We start from the raw sequence: 14,882 nt of genomic DNA, 5'->3' as shown, positions 1-14,882 counted from the left end.
GGCGGCTTTGCTCTTGAGTGACAACGAGTTTGACCTATCAGCGTCCCAGAGAGCCCCCGTGGGGCGGGACGCAGGTGCGGACTGGCGCGCAGGGCGAAGGGGCGGGCTTTGGACGGCGCGGTTGCTATGACGGCCAGCGCCGGGCCCCGCCCGCCCGGGCGCCGCCATCTTGTTGTTGATTCGGGCGGCGGGGAGCGGCGGCGCTGGGGCTCCGCGTTCCGGTGTCCCGGCCGGGCAGGCAGCGCCGGCCCCGGTGAGCCGCGGCGGGCGGGGACTGGCCAGGCTGCCGGGCGGGAGGCTGAGCCGAGCGCGCTGCCGTGAGGGGAGCCCCGGGTGCGGCCCCGTGAAGGGAGAGGGGGCACACAGGCACAGCCCCGCGAGCAGCCGGGTTGAGGGGGCAGCGAGCACCGGGATGGGCCTGGAGTGGAGGGGTCCGTGCGCGGCCCTGTGCGGAGGGGCTGGGGAGAGCCCGGTTCGTCCCCGTGTGTGCGTGGGTGAGAGCCGGGTGCTTTCCCCTGCGGGGCCCGCCTGGGGTACGGCCGGGGCGGGGTTCCCCGGGCTGGGCAGCGCGGTGCCGGGGCAGGGCCCTGCCTAGCGGGCAGAGCGAGCGTCCCCTCCCTTTGTGCCCTTCCTTCCCTTCCACAGGAGCTGCGCGCAGGAAGGAGCTCGGAAACCGCGGCGGTAACATGAAACCAACATGGTGAGCAGGCCGGTGGGGCTGAGGGCCCGTCCGTGGTGCCCCCGGCACGGGAGGGGTGTGGGTGGCCCGGGAGCGCTGGCTGCCCCGGTGGGGACACCCGGAGTGCCTGGCAGTCCCCCTGGGTGACTGGGTCTGCAGCCCTGGATCGGGACCAGCCTTCCCCGGGGTTTCCCAGGTGGGGGTTGAATTAGGGTAGGTGGTACTGGGTCCGTATTCCTTCATTTTTAAGCTCAGCATCAGCTCTTTTTTTGTTGTTGTTGTTGGTTTTTTTTTTTCCTACTAAAGCAATATGCTTTAGTATGTGCTGCTTTTGTCATTTCAACCTGTCTTGCTCTTTTTTTGCTCCATCTGCTTTTCCTCCCTTCAGGTTCACCTGGCTTAACTTGGTGTTCAGAGCTTCCAGAGCTGGATTCCAATAATTGGCCTTTGCAAACGAAACACTGAATGGTGCAGGAATGGTGGGGGCTTGGGTCTCTGTTCATTTTTAGTGTAATGTTTCTGTGATCGTTAGGGCCGTGTAAACATGGTTAGTAGCTTGTCTCACAAAATAATATGCAGTAGTATGTTTCGAAAGTCTCATTGTAGTGAACTGTCACCTGCAGCTGATATACTAACACTTGTGTGTTTGGTCAGGCTTTTGATGGAGAAAAATAATGGTATTCTTGTTGTTTATCACTGAATTAAGATTCTGCTTTCCTTTTTATAGAAATTCTGTCGGGAGATTTAAAGTGTTTTAGAATTAGGTGTATCATTATTGCATGTTGTCACTGTAATCCTAAATAGGTCTCTCTTAGTCCCATGTAACAATTTTTTATTATTTTGATCGTGAAGTATTTTTCTAGGTTAGTTTAGCTCTGAATTAAGGTAAGTGCTTTGTTTTGGAGCTGGAAGGAAAGTGGTAGGTTATGAAAAGATTTAGTTGTGAGCTTTATAAAACAAGATAACATTGGGTTGCATTTTCAACTGCATCAAATCCTTGTTTGGTCAATGTATTGAATTGTCCTAATGCTATTTTTTCTTTTCCTTTCTTGGAGGGTGTTTCACACCCTCTCAGCTTTTTCAGCACAACCATTTCCAGGTGCATGGATGAACAGCCTATGCTATCCTGGTTAGAGCCTGTTAGGGTGATGTGAAATGTCTTTTTTTATGGCCTTGCCTTTGCTTCCTGTCTAGTAAGGACTTTTGGGAGAGCAGGGGAAGTGATCTTTAGCTCCTGGAGGGGAAGTTGATGTATACAAGGTTATTGGTGTAGGAATCTTTGAAGGAAAGAGAGGATATGCTGGTGGGACACTCTCCTGGACCCTCTGGTTTTTCATTAGGCACTTTGTGGCAGTTGTGCGTGTTTCTTGCATAGAAGAAGAGGAAGTGAGCACGATTATCTGTTGAGATAAGAAAGGGGACAGTTTTTAAGATCTGCTTCTGGTCACCGCTTTCACGTTCCATATGTGGTTTCACAGGTGCTTCAGCTCGTGTAAGTATAGACTGCAACCCATGGGAGGTTCTTGCCTTGTTGCTTATGCCTGTGCAGGTGAGAATCGGAGTTCCCTGACTTACAGACTGATCAAGCTAAAGACAAACTGTCTGTTTTTCTACCCAGCTTTGTGAGTGCATAAATGATTTTGCAGGTGCAAGGGAAATGGGGCTGGTGCTGGAATGGGGTCTTATATGAGTTCAGGGTAATCTGCAGTGTGACTGTGTAAAGAGTCCAACTCTTTACACAGTACTTTTACATTATCTATTTTCTTGCATATAAATATAATTTTAAACCACATTTTTACATATATTCAAAAATTAAATGGAACAGTAGTGCCCATGCTTCTCTTCTACTTCTGTGAATCATTGTGTGCCTGATCATCAGGTGGACAGCACCGGACATGTCCTTCTTATAAAAATATTTTAGAAGGAAAAGTTAGATGTGCTTTGAGATCCCCTCTCTTGGCAGATTGTGCAAGTCAGCTGACTTGGAAGTTATTCTGCCTTGCATTGCACGTAGTGAAAAGTCAAGGTTAGAGTAGCAAGCACTCAGAGGTCACAAAAGTGCCCAGGCTGGAGTAGTACCTGTGCCCTTAATCAGCTAATTGGTCTTTTAAACAACTGTTGTGATTTCTTCTTAATCAGGCAGTTGTATGCTCTGCTCATCCCATCTGAGCTGCCTGGTTTGTTTCTTTCCTTTTCTCCCACAAATAGAGAGCTTACTCCTTTTGGGTGAAATGATCAAACTCTGAAATGTGACCTTGTTGAGCTTGACTGGTGCCAGATGAGGAGACCTGTACAAGCTGGGGGCTGTTTGTTGACCATCTGCTTACAGAGCACAGTCTCTTTGGTCCAGTGGATCACCAAATGTTTGTAAAAAGGTTTGATCACTTTTCAGATGTCCGTGTTTAGTTAGTTTCTCTGTGCCTAAAGGTTTTTGTGGATCTGGTGGATTCTGACTGGCACACTGGGTATGGGATGGCACTCACTGTGCCTTCCACTAAGATAAGAAATGTAGGTGCTAAGTTTGAATTGGATATCCAGAACCCATGCTCCAGAGAAGGTGTGTTTCTTCCATCTGTGGTTGAAATGCAGATATTGAAGCCATGGAAAATCTGACAGAGGCCTTGATTATTGCAGTGTAGCGCAGGCACTTCACTCGCTGTCAGTAGATTCCCCCAATCTGTCCATCAGGGATTAGCTCATAACATGTTGGAGATGTGAGCATCTCAGTGGAGTGCTAATGCTGGGATTTGTAGCCTCAGAAGTTAGTATTGACAAAAAGCTGCAGCCTGATTTGTTTGCTCTTACATTTGACAGTGTCACATTGGTGCTGGGCAGGGTTTAGCATTGAACTTGACTTGCAGAGTTTGTGTGTGGCTCTCTGCGTGCTTGTTTATATAGTGTGGCATGTCTAGGAACAACTGCTTTTATTTCTGACCTCTCAGTCTTTGAGAGGGAATGTATCAAAAACAAGTCTAGTAAGTACAGAGGGTCCCTAGCGAGTTTGAGAAAAGGAGCAAAAGAAAAGAAAATGCAACAGAACCCTCTGCAAGAGTCATGTGGAGTGTTTGTGTTACGTGCTGTAAACTGAAGGAGCCCTTCAGCTCTATGGAGGAGCAGCTAGCAGTCTCCCTCATTTCTATTCCTGATGTGACAGGAATGCAGAGCAGGATGCTGGCCAGTGTTTAATATCAGGTTTGTTGCTGCTGCCGAAGGGGTGGTGGGGGAGGCAGAGGAAGTGTGTGTGCGTGGCTGCTTGGTTTCTGTTTTGCAGCACCGCCTGTGCGTGGTGTTGTGCCGTTCTGATGTGGCAGCAGCTGTTATTCTTGGTGTTCCCAGTGTGCTCTTCGGGTAGATGTGCTTCCTAAGAGATGCAGTTCTCTTAATCAGTGTGTTGGGCTGCCTGTGCTTCCTGTGTAGTCCATGCTGGTGTGAACCACTCTGCAGATGGTACTGAGGTGCAAGTCCTTTGCCTTCATTCATTTCCACAGGCTCCTCTGTATGCATTTTGAGTGGCATTAACTGTGTGTAAAAGACAACCTTCTTAAGCTTGCATTTGTTTTGCATCATCCCCATGAGTATGTGGTGTCATTAATGTTTGAACCCCTTCTTTGGGAGTAAAGGAATAAGCTCTGCTAATCCAGGGTGTCTCTCTAGCTGTATAATATGCCCACAGTAGTTAAAATGAGTGCAGTTGTTTTGTTAAAAAATCGCATGGACATAGCTGCCATAATTATATTAGTAGGATATCCGTCAACCAAATCTGATAAAAGCAGTGAAAGAGGTTATGATATGGATGTGTCTGTCCTGGCTGGACGTCACTGCACGTGCTTGGGAGCTGCAGTAGCTAAGCTGTCTCTGATTTAGCTTTTGTAGTTAGAAAGGTTATCTCCTTCACCAGCTGTCCTGCTGCTTTGCCAAATGCTGCCTCCCCTGCGTTGGGGCCTACAACCAGGCCTGTTCAGCTGCTGGGGTTTAATATCCTCTGCTCCAGCCTTTCTTCCCTAGTGCCCATCCCTGCCTGGTGAGGAACAGTCATGGATCCTGCTCTGTTCCACCCTGGTTGGGAGTTTTCAGCTAAGGGTGGCGGAGGCTACTGGGGACAGTGTGTCCCCTCAGCCCAACTGGTGGGTTTGGTCAAGAGCATCTGCCAGAGCCCACAGGAATGAGTGAGAGCATTTGCTTCCTTAAAGGAACTTGTGAGTTCCAGTCCCAGTCTCTAGGGAAGGCATGCTCTCAAACATTCTGAATTGACAAGCAAGTAAAGTTCTAAATAAAATCTAATTTAGGACTTGCTAACTTGTTTCCATACATCATTTCACAGGCTGACTTGCTTCTGGGGTCCTGCTCCCTCTTGATTGTGAGAAGTTGGCTCCATATTCCAGTGACTGCTCAGCCAAAGGAGCTTGGGTGACATCTCCAAGGTAACTTCTTTCTGTTTTGTTCAGAATACATATGCAGCCATCTTAGAGATGCAAAGAGAAATAAACTGCTTGCTTTTTACCTCTCCCTTTGGAATTTTACCCTTCAAGTAAGGATATGTAGACACAGTTTGTGGGAGTTTTGCTCTTCTTTTTGAAGGATACTACAGGAACACCCAGGTAAGTGCAGTAGCACAGAGTGAAAAATTCAGTCCTTTTCATTGACCAAATTGGCATCAGTTCTTTGTAATAAGAACTAAAATTCCAAGAATCGGAGGCTCACTCATGCTCTAGTAATTCTGGCCATTCAGGTGGCTGATTTGCAGCTGAATCACCTTATGATGATTTCAGAATTCTTATCATTGTGTGCTTTTTTCTTTCTTTTCAGAGGTTAGTTTGCTGAAAGTTGATAAGGCTGATCTGATAGTCTTTCAGTTTCACAGAGGTTACTTCGTGCTGTCCTGAATTTGGAAGAAAGTCAATCATATTTGTTTTCCCCCAGCTCTTTATCAACAAAGATATGACTCAGTATACCTGTGGTATAAACAGACTCAAATGACCTTGTTTTCTTTAGACATGGTGTGTTAAGTAGTGGTTGTCACACAGTTCAGTTTCCTGGTGGGGAAGCCCCTGACCTGGTGGGTAATGGTCTTAGTTTGAAATGCAGAAGGTAATGACCAGGGAAGCTGAGCTCCACAAGTACCTCCCTGGGGTAGGGAGAGGAGGCACATGGTGCCTTCTCTCCAGGGCATGCTCCTGTGTCTGTCACTGCTGACTTGAGTGCTGATCTAAAGCTAAATTACTATATAGCTTATATATTCTGTTCTGACATTTCTCTTTTTCTCACCTCCACCATGGTTCTATGCTGAGCTTCATTTTCCCCAATTTTTTAAACTTCCAGAGTACATTAATGCAAAATATCATGTGATCTTTAATTCCAATTAATGTTATTCCATTGTTGGTATCAAAGTATTGCCAAGCATTTCCAAAAGCGAGTTCAGAAATCTTAAAAAGGGCACAAGAAGATAGGACTGGCTGTTTGTTCAGTGTCCTTTGACAGTACTGTCTGAGCAGCTTAAGCACGTGTGGGGAGCAGTCATGATCTCATTACAGCTAACTATAGGTGATAAGCAGCTTTGAGCACCAAAATCAGTGCACCACGGAGTGCAGATGTCAGGGAGTTATTTAAAGCAGGAAGGATTTGGGAGAAAAGCCTGGGGGCTGCATAGTCCCATGTCTTACTCAGTGTCTGAATCAAACCATCGAGTAACTGCCATGAAATTGCTGCAGCTCTTGCAGAAGATGAGATATGCTGCTCTTGCATTGGTTTGTTGGTTAAAAACATGGTAAAGTCTTGGAGCTTTGGAAGACCCTCACAGCACTGCTGCTTGCTGAAAGGTTTATTGCACTTTTCCAAGCTGTGGTCTTTGTGTAAAGCTGAGTGACACATCTGAGGAATAGACCTGTTGAATTCACTGGGGCTGATTCTCATACCACAAATAGGGAAATAAAAAGAACTTTTAACTTGAGTGTTTTGAGTCTGTCCCAGAAGAATTGTTGAAGCAGTCTGAAGCTCAGTTTATGTTGAAACAATACATATGCAGGTTTTTTTTTTAGATAGTTTCTTAAACACTCCCACGCTTCCTGTAATAAAATCCCCATCATGTTTGTCTCAAAGATGTGGATTTTACTTAGATTAAGTGTTACACTGTACAAAATGTTTATGGATCCCTTTACTTTTGCAAATAATGGAGTGGTTTACTTTATTTTCCATTAGAAGCAGATATTGTAAGTGTTTTCTTGTGCTGTGCAAGTGGCATTTCCTTTACTTGGGCATAAATCTTCTTTATGTAATTGAGGTCTTAGTATTTTACAGTTCTTACCACAAGTGTTGACCTGAATACACTTATTAAAATTTGACAGTAAGCTAAATGTGAACCAATAAGCATTATCAAGCATGCTTTATGCATCTTTTATTTTTATAGAACTGAGGAAAAACCTCTAACTATTTTAGTCAGACTGAATAGGTATCACTGTTGTGCATCATGCAGAGTTGAATAGTTTTTCACTTTTCTTCAGGTGCTCTGCACACTGTTTTTTGGGTTTTTTTGTGTAATAACAGCACTTGGGGGTTTCTGTTTTTCTCCTTAATTATTCTTAGCTTTAGTTAGGTACAATCACAGAAATTTCCATTCCTGTGGTCTGTGTTAGTTTTGTAGCATGCTTAGCACTGACACTTGCAATGAATTTCAGCAGCTTAGAAAACTGAACCTATTGACAATTTGGTTCACCTAATGACAAAAACCAGTTGTCTTAAAAATTAGTTCTGATTTGTGACTGCAGCTTGAGTCAAATATTCTTAGTTAAAATAGTTAATGGTATTGTATCATTCACCAGCCAAAAGTGAACCAAGGTTTTTATTCACTGTAGTTAAAATACCTTCCTAAAACCTGGCAATTAAAGATCACAGCTTAGATGGTTAAGTGTTTGAGACTTTGTTTTTTTGAGTTTATCCCATTGTGACATGACAACCAGAAGAAAATTCAAAACCTTTTAAGAAATCTGCCAAAGATTGGTGTCCCATGGTAGTGAGCTTGCCAGGCTGAATCTTGCATGAGTGCAAAGCACTTTGTTTCAGGTTTCCTGTCATTTGCAGTTTTTTTTATGATTCTCAAGGAAGAGAACTCTGTGTTATTTTCCACCCATTATGCTTGTTATTTTGTGTTTTTCAGCCTGACATGATATGCTTTTGGCACATGTTATCACACTGTATTGATCTGGAAGAGAAAATGAAAGGGAAATTGGCTTTCCCTAGCTATATACAGCCTGTGATGTATTGTGGCTGTGAGAATACATCTGATTTAGCAGACTGTTATTTTGTAGGAAAAAACCCAACCCAAACCAACCTGCAGCATGGTCTTGCAGTGTCTTTAGAAGAACTTAGTGTGAAAAACTAAGGTAGCTGTACAAGTACACTTGAGACAGGTTTTGCTGTTAAAAACAAACTTGCCCTAATCTGTGTGACTTTTAGATGAGTGTGCTGTGCTTTTTCAGTGTATGGGGCAGAAGATTTTTTTATGGATATGCAGGTGCTGCATCTAATCATCTACAAACCAATTTGACATATGAGGTTTAACATACTTTCTTTTTGCTTTGGCTTTACATCTCTTACATAACCAGTGGCCTCAGTTGTTGTAAGTGGCACACTAGAAAGCTTGTTGGAAGGAGCTTTGAGATCCACTTCAGCAGCTTAACATTTAGATAAGATGTTGGGAATTTGTGACCTGTAGAGTGTTTACAGGGACTTGTTTACGACTGCTTCAGTGAACAGGAAGTTAAATATAGGCTTTGTTTGTCTGATTCTTCACTTCAAATGAAGAGGAGAAGTTCCTTGTTTCAAACCCTCAAACAGAGCTGGTTGGTGTGGGAAAGCATTTTAAGGGGCCTGCTACCCAGGTTAGTGTATAGGAGAGTAATAATGAAGATTTGGAATAGTAAATGTCCCTTTGGAAGATGCTTGAGAAATACAGTGGAGTGAACTGTGTTCTGAGCTCCCTTCTTGGATATTTCCTTTTGCAAAGCCAAGTTGCATTGGATACCTTGGCAGTGTGAGGTTTGCTAGAAGAAAGTACCAAAGGATGGTTGTACTGGCTCCTGATTGGGTAAAATAATCTTGCAGACATTTTTAAGTGCCAGGTTTTGTCCTTCATAAAATGTAGCACCTTGCCAAGCTTGAAGTTGTGATTTTTTGATGCATGTGTCTCCTGAGAAGACAGCCTCAGGTTCAGATTGCCTTTCATTTCCACTCAGCTGGCTGGGCCTCCTGTTAATTCTTTGTCCTTTACCTTCCGGAACATGCTGCAAGCCACAAAACAACTCTAAGGTGTTTTAACAGCTTTAAGATTTTCAGTATGAGTGATTGAAAGCCTTGCAGATTATGCTGATCCTCAGGAGAGTTACAGGATAACATCAGGCCCAGATCAAAATCCTTTCCATGACCCTGGGTTGTGTGTCATGTGTGTTCTGCCATATTGAAGGGATGAGAGTATCCTTGTATGAAATTGTGTTTAGGGTTTTATCTGGTTTCAAATGAAATGACTACTTTAGCTTTCAGTCCCATCAGATACTATGTCATATATTCTACTTAAATTAAGTACTAGATTTAGTGCACTGTCTTTGTCTAAAGTATATTTGCCATGACAGACCTCGTTATTTCCCATCCCAAACTTCAAAAATGAAATGTTGCCCTTTATCCTTGAATTTTCCATGGCATTATTAACTTTCTTGTAGCACTTGTATTGAGATTTTTTTCCCTCCTAATGCAGAGCTTGGGATTTTTCTCTTTCAGTGTTTTTAGTTTGGCTTTTTTTAAATTAGGTTGACAATACAAGAGAATATACTGTATATGAGAATGTGCCTTCCTTTGGTACTTCCTTGTGGAGAAAAAATCACAGTGAAGTGTTCAGTTGAGAAGTTACAGCTCATGTGTTCTTGCCTGTGACCCTCAAGGGTCACCTGCTTAGGGAAATTAAACTGGTATCAAGTAGGGGGCATGGATTTGCAACGTGATTATGTGGCTGGAACTCCCTATGGACGTGCTTATAACGTGGTTTCTGCCACAACTGCTGGGACAGCTGCATTAATCAGCATGTTCATCCTTACCTAGTGAGGTTCTGCCTGTGGAATCCCTTAATGTAGAGGCACTGATAGTGATTAAATGACACTTCTAAGGTAAAGCTTGTTTTGCTGGAGGTGTTGAGAGGGTAAAAGGTGAGGAATGCTTTCCTTGTCATTGTGAGTAGTGCTTTATTCAAGAAAAAAAAATTGGATAAAGTGGGGGCCCAAAATATGCCTTTTCCAGCTGAATTAATTTTTTCATTGGCAATGTGAAGTTAGATTGGTTTGCAGTGAGAGAGGAGGGCATCTCTCAGTTGGGCATAGAAAATTTTACCTATCCATACAAACCTTGGTATATTTATTGTAGCATGGGTATCTACTTGAAATTACAGGGCAATCTGCAGTTCCATTTTCTCATACAGTAAATTAAGTGGTGTCTGAGCATTGGTATAATCTGGAGTACTGTATAACTGACTGCCTTGCATTTCTCTGAGCCTTTTCAGATATTTAAGAAAGCCCCAAATTTTGTTTATAGCAATGTCTCAGAATTACAGTAGCAGAACAAACCACTAGATAACAACCACTGCTCCTTGTGCTTTTGGCACAAGAATTTGTTTACCAGGGTGAAGTGAGCTTGTTTGGATGATCTTGCTTTTATTCCCCTTAGTCTTTCTGTTGGACTGATGTGCTCCTAGATTGTCTTTCTGTTTCTGCCATATAAACAGAAAAGTCGCTCAAGGATTTGGATTTTTGGCCAAGCAGCACCACATTCATTCAAAAGAGATGCCCTAATTTGAGTCCACCTTAACAGAACCAATTCAGTTGTTCATGTACTGGGACACAAATTCTTTAGATTTTGAGGATTTTAATTAACAGGCAAGACTAAGTTGAAATGAAGTGCAGGGGGATCAGGAAAAGTGAAATGATTGCCAGACTTCTGGCTTTAAAGAATGGTTTAAAAGTAGCAAGATAGTCAAGTAAATTGTTCTTTCTGAGAAGCTGTTTTTCTGCTGGCTGAAGTACACCACAACTGAATGGTTTTACCAAGATCATGGAAACATTCAGTGGAAATATCAACCAGTAGCCTATTCCTGGTTCTTTCCTTTCCATTTGGGTAAGCTCAGGTAGATTATGGTTATCTAAAAGATATCTAAAGAATCTGTTAACCAAATCAACTGAGCGCTTTGCTGACTTGTCAGGTTTCAGCAGAGAGATGTAAGAATTGCTGCATTTCTCATGGCTTTGAGTATTTTACCAGTGTTCAGACAGAAGTTGTGCTGTCTGATAAAACTGCAGGATGCCATTAAGGACCTGCCAAATGTAAGTGTTTTCTGCTTCCCTGTGTAGAAAAAGACAAGTGTAGCTGAGGCAAAATGTTTGTTTAGCTTTATCTTCACAGTCAGAGAAAGAGAAAATTCTGATGTGTGTGCCCCTCCAGTCATCTCAAATGCTGTTGTAACTGCCAAAATGCCCTGGTGTATCTCTGTCTGCATATGTGAGATTAAAGTCCTCTTGGGTACTGAAATTCCAGCTCACATGAGGCTGTGAAGCTGTTAGTGCCTTGCATTCCATGGAGGGATAGGTGGAGCTTATGCAGACAACACATTAAAAGTCACACTGCTAATCTTTTTGTTCAGAGCTACTGTTTGTGCATCCCCTACAACTTTGGCAGGACATTCTCAGTCAGGATGCTGCTCTGATGTGATCTGGTGGTGACAAGAGGCAGAGAGGTAGAGCCCAGGCTGTGGCTGAGCAGATGTTTGTTTCTGACCACAGAAGTGTGAAGATGAGTGTTTGCCCGTTCAGGTCTTAAACTCATTCTCTAACAACACTGAATGGGCATTGCCACAGATTTTCTGAAGGCAGAGATCCTGCAGTCCCCAGCTCCTTTAAGACAGCCAGTTGCTTGGAATGCCCTTATCTAACACTGTTCATTTCCATATAATTAATTCTCAGGCAGCTCAGAAAGAGGGCAATGTATAGATCTGAGGAGGAGATGGATCAGAGTGGTGTCACAGCCCACAGTGTATGATAGGAATTGTAAAGCTGCTTTACAGGGAGCTTGAAGTGAACCAAATCAAACACTGGTTTACAGAGGCCCTAAGGGTGAGATTAGCTGGCTTGTGATGGTTCTTTGTGGCAAGTCTGTGTTTGGTTTTGATGCATAACTCTTAGACTTGATGTGTTTAAATCTATATGTTGTCCTAATTCCTAAGGAAACAAAACATTTGTGCTGCTTCCTGAGTACTGGAGCCAGCTTCTGCTCCTCACCAGCTGAGTTTGCTCTCCCCTCCCTTTGCACAGGATGTGTTGCTGTTCACAAGGTGCTCTTTGGATGGAGTGTCTGGATCGTGACTGTGGGGTCAGTCTCTTCAAGGATCCTAAATTCCCTTCACAGATCCTAAATGCCTGCTTACCAGTAGCCATGCTTTGAAATTCCCTTCTCCTTGTTTCAGGTGGGAATGGGATGTGGGGTCTTGGCTTAGCTTTGCTCTGTAGTCTACGTGCAAGGTAAAGACAAAGGAGAAGTGTTTGAATATTTGTGTAAGTTTCTGAGCAGCAGAGTATTGTAGGACTGTACTCTGAAGGTAAAGAGGAAAGAGCAACTTTTCTTTAAGCATTGTGAAATGGAAAACTGCACATATAAACAGCAGAGTGATGTTTTTCTTGTTAGCAGTGGTAGGAAGAAGCAGGTGGGAGAACTTTTTGCCTATGGCCCTAATGAAGTTTGTTTGTCTTTAGCATTTAAAGTCTCAACATAAATAAGTCACTGCAAACGGATTTTTGCTTAAGTCAGGTCACAGTCAGCAGCTTAATTGAATGTGGTTTCTATAACTTGTGGAGAAGGTTTTTGAGTAGTTAATGTGTATCATGCAAGTTTTGCTGCAGTTGCTATTTTTTCTATGCTTTCTTCTTTTATTATTTTTTTATTTTGGGCAATAAGGTGCTGAGTTATTGGGGTAGAGGACAGGGAGCCTGCATTGCGCATCTGCATCGTGACCTGGGGAGTGAATCAGCTCAGTCATAAGAGTTGAGCTGTAGTGAGTTGTCTGGCCATTTTCTGGCAGGCAAGAGTTCCTGACAGTGGCTTCAGTGTATGGGTGAGGAAAATCCAGTTTGAGTCTGCCTCTGCTGCTGCAGGAGATGCATTTAATAACATCCACGTCTTTGCTGAAGGGACTCGTGCTTGAGGCAAAAGCTCTCTCTGTTTTTTTTTTTTTGTTGTTGTTGTTTGCCCAAGCAAACAGTTTTATCATTGGAAGAAGATATTGAAGTTTTCAAATCCATGTTGTTCCCAGAAGGGGGCAGGGGAGACTTGTGAGTTGTGGAGTTTGATAAAAAGTACTTTTGTTTGGTTTGGTGACACTTCCGTGCTGGCTTTCAGGCCCAGCAGGCGCTCCTGCCCCCTGGCAGTGGGAGCGTGGCACCATGAGACTCCTGCTCCGTGCCAGGAGCCTGCAGCAGGACCCGGGCTGCAAGCCTTCCCTGCCTTGCCTCTCCTTTCTCTCCAATGGGGAGCATTGCAACAGCTGAGAGTTCTCTCCTGCACTTCCCTCTCATCTGATACACTGAAATGATATGTGTGTTAAAGCCATGAGAGGATGGAGTCATCATAAAACATCCCCGTTTTTATACCAAGAGCAATCTGGACAGTTGGCATCTAAGTGTGTGAAAATCTTAGTTCCTTCTTCCCTTATTCTGTTATCTAGATTTTTATTCTTAATTAAAGCTGGAAAGAAGCTTCTCTATGCAGCTTTCTTTAGGATTTTCAGGGGAGTCTGTGTTTGTTCTTTACAGATCTAACTTCCATTTGCTAAATACAGCCTGGCCAAGAGTGAGAAGGAGGCTGTTTTGCCAAATGTTTTAGAAATGGGGTCATGCAACTCCAGCAAGTTTGTTTTATGTCTGCAAAGTGACCTGGGATTTCTTTGACAGCCTGGAATACAGACAGAACAAACTTGGCCATGTTAGTCTGCATTTCTGTCTTTGAATGGGGGAAACAGCTCCTTTCTCACAGGAAGTGCTTTTTGCAACATTCCTGATCATTTTGACGTAACTTCTACCTCTACACTGGCAGTGAAAGGGTAAACAAAGACTCTGCTGAATAAGGGGCTGGATGAGTGATGCACAGACTTCCTTGAGATATTTGGTGGTTTTTATGCCTGAGTGGGTCTTCAGTTGCAAGGTCTCCTGGCTCTTGTGTCTAGAGACAAGGTTGAAAGAGGAACCAGCAGTCAGAAACAAATGGAGACAGAGTGGGGGATTACTTGAGAGAGCTGGAGCCATGGGAGCCCACAGGACCTGATGGTGCTGTAGTGCCAGCCTTGGTCATATTGGAAAAGTCACAGAGGTGCTGGCACATCTCTGATCACTTACTTTCAAACTAGACTCAAAGGATGATCCAGGGTGGCCAGTCTCACTTGACTCCTGGGGACTGTCATGGCTCAGGTCCTTTTGGCACACCTTTCCTGTGTGAAACATGTGCAGGAATGTGGCTGGGAACAGTTAGTATGGATTTACTGACTCTAAGTTGTGTCTGACGCATCTCATTGTCTTCTGTGGTAAAATAATCGGATTTGTGGACGAGGAAGAGCACTAGGGCCATTTAGCTTAAGTTTACTGGGTGTTTTACAGTGTTCTTGTGTGCAAGTTGGGACATTACAGACTGGATGGGTGGAGTATGAATTCAAGCACAGCAGGGAATTCTGAAGAGTAAATGGAGTCAGAGGCAGATGAAGGAGTGATTCATAGAGCTCTTTCCACAGGACATTAGCTTCTGAAAGTAGGCTCTTAATCACTCTTTTTTTTCCTCCTGAATGTCATCCTTTGCCACAATGTGATAAGAGTGGATGGAAGACAGTATTTAAGAGGCTGTCTGGTTGAAATTCATCAGTCTGGCTCATTATCAGTGTAGAAGATTAATCTGTCTTTTCTTGGGAAGAAGTGGGGAGGTTCACATGAATGTTCTTCAAGATTACCTTGTTTTGTTTTCCATTCAGTCATGTGTATTTGTGATTGCCACTGAACTATAGTTAAATAAAATACATGGTAGTTTTGGGGATTTCGGTCATACTTAGGGAGGATGTGTTTGGAAAGCTGTGAGGTTAGTTTGAGAAGAAGAAAAATAATCAGTCAAAACAAAGTAATTTTATTTTCAGTGGGTTACA

General features: G+C 43.6%; 1 protein-coding gene across 3 annotated transcripts in view; it reads left to right on the top strand.

Annotated features, from left to right (window-relative positions):
- Nucleotides 1–170: 170 nt before the first annotated feature.
- IP6K1 (inositol hexakisphosphate kinase 1) overlaps nt 171–14,882 on the top strand; it is a 36,997-nt gene continuing 22,285 nt past the window's right edge. For 2 of the 3 annotated variants that reach the window (XM_036390927.2, XM_036390925.2), the window contains exons 1-3: nt 171–253; nt 646–700; nt 5,001–5,100. The gene's annotated coding sequence lies outside the window, so the exon portion shown is untranslated. Of the gene's footprint in view, nt 254–645; nt 701–2,649; nt 3,055–5,000; nt 5,101–14,882 lie in introns of those variants that run through there. The other variant, XM_036390926.2, reaches the window with a different exon arrangement.

Source organism: Molothrus ater, chromosome 11, assembly GCF_012460135.2.
Source record: "Molothrus ater isolate BHLD 08-10-18 breed brown headed cowbird chromosome 11, BPBGC_Mater_1.1, whole genome shotgun sequence".
NCBI classification, from domain to species: domain Eukaryota; kingdom Metazoa; phylum Chordata; class Aves; order Passeriformes; family Icteridae; genus Molothrus; species Molothrus ater.
The sequence above is the reverse complement of the archived record's forward strand: the minus strand, read 5'-3'. Positions and strand labels throughout refer to the sequence as shown.